Below are 2,112 nucleotides of genomic sequence, written 5' to 3'. Positions count from 1 at the left end.
ATGTCACCTGGCACGAAGGCTCCTATGTGGAGATAGTGAAGGGGTGGCAATCGGGGTGGTTCTACATCACCGAGCCACGTGACACCAACTGGGTGGCGGCCCCCGAATTTCGATCCGGCATCCCCACGCGGCTCACCTCCTAGAAAGAGAAGGGCCTATCCTGGGATTCATCGGTGGAGCTGACCGGACTCCAGAACTGTGTTAAAAACATGATAAGCAAGAAAATCAAGCTTGTCAATGTGGTCCAGGTCATGCTCTTCCGCCGGATCCTCCCGTGTCAAAGACGAGCATTCAATATGTGGGAGTTCGACCTGGCTAAGAACCAGACGCTATGACAACTCTTTGACACGACACACCAGGACATCTACAGGGTGCTGTTCAAGTCCGCCGAGGTACCTCCTCCCCTTACCGAGGATCGCGGACTCAGCACAAAGCGCCCTGCCAACCAGTAAGCTGCTTATATCTCATAAGACATTTCTTTCCCCAGTATAATCATGTGGGGGATCTAATCCTCCACGCCATTTAACAGGAATGGGTCGCAACAGCGGAGCAGATCGATTGTCCGTCCCCACTACCTGAGGATCCAGCAAGGGCTCTCTTAACGGAGATGCTGGTTCCGTCGCCCTATGAGGCACCGGAGAAGAAGGCCAAGAAGAAGGCCATGGGGACGAGGAAAGGTTTCCGGCGCAAGGTCGTATCGGACTCATCATTCGATAACACCGAGGCGCCCTCCTCCCACGAAAACAAGGAGGAAGAGGAAAGTTCTCCCCCCCCCCCAGCCGGGGGGACAAGAAAAGGAAGGCCGCCCCGTCACGGGAAGCCAGAGGGTCCAAGAAGGGAAGGAATCTCCTTCCGGACTGCTCCACGGTGGCCGCTTTTAGCGACAAGGAGTGGTTACCCAGGGACAAGCCCCTGGCGAAGTCGTAAGTATCCGGATACCATAATAGTTATTGGTATGTTTTATTTTATTACTTCTTATCATGCCGAACATGATCATGCAGCCCATCCAAAGACCGTATTGACGTATCCTCTTCGGATGAGTCTTTGGGCCCGTCGGAGATGAACAATGATTCACTCCCGACCGCCTCCTCCCCCCGCCCTATGGACGACATCGAGGTGTTGTCTCAAAGGGTACTGGACCAAGGGGAGACAGTTCTAGAAGCGCCCCAAGGCGACATTCCGGACGCTGGGCGCACGAGGGGCAAGACTCCCATGGGCTATAATACCGGGGGCAGCAAGTCTAAGGGAGACAAGCCGTCTGTGCCATTGGCCTCTGTCCATCCAGGGGCATCGGACAATTTGCTGGAAGTGCTTCGCGTTGCTTCCATTGACGAAGAGCACCGCACTATCATGAGTGCGGTGGTCAAGAAGGTTCAGTCCGCCAAAAGAGGACTGGCTGAAGCCTGTGCCAGCCTCCTAACAGGCTTTGAGGTAAGTAATCAAATTATGAGAAAATGTTACAGCATAGACAGTAGCCCCTGATGCTCTGTTTGGTGCTCGGAAGAAAGGCCGAACAGAGGATCAAATAATAATCACAGGAGTCTAATCAGAATATGTCTATGTGAATAAGCAGGCTTCATTGCTGGCCGCTGCCGCTCACATGACAGAGGTCTCCGCACTGAAGCGGGACCTTGAGCGGTCCGAGGAAGAGCTCGGCCTTACCAAGAGGCAGCTCGAACAGAACAAAGGTAAGTGATACCTCGTCTATTTATTGATAAAAAAGGAAGCTGGTTGTTAGATCACAGGATCATCATGAATTTTGCTAGGGGCCACGACCGAAGTGGCGACCCTGAAGAAGGTGTTGTCCGAGGCTGAAGGCAAAGCAGCCAAGGAGCGCGCTGAGCGCGAGAAGCAAGAGGCCTGAGTCGGCGAGGTTCAGCAAGAGCTCCAGGAGTTTGTCAAGAAGTACGAGTCCTTGGAGCGTGACTCTAGGACGCAAGGGTCCGAGCTTGCGAAGGCCCTCGAGAACGCACAAAATGCCAAGGCCGAAGCCCAAAAGGCCCTCCAGGAAATTGAGGTGGTCAGGAAGATAGCGGCGGGTAAGGTATTCACTATGCAAAGGAAGCATATGAAGGAAACTTTCCTTTTACTTACCCGAATTCGGAGCTCTCC

Source organism: Triticum aestivum, chromosome 7A, assembly GCF_018294505.1.
Source record: "Triticum aestivum cultivar Chinese Spring chromosome 7A, IWGSC CS RefSeq v2.1, whole genome shotgun sequence".
In the NCBI taxonomy this organism is placed as follows: domain Eukaryota; kingdom Viridiplantae; phylum Streptophyta; class Magnoliopsida; order Poales; family Poaceae; genus Triticum; species Triticum aestivum.
Note: the sequence above shows the minus strand (reverse complement) of the source record.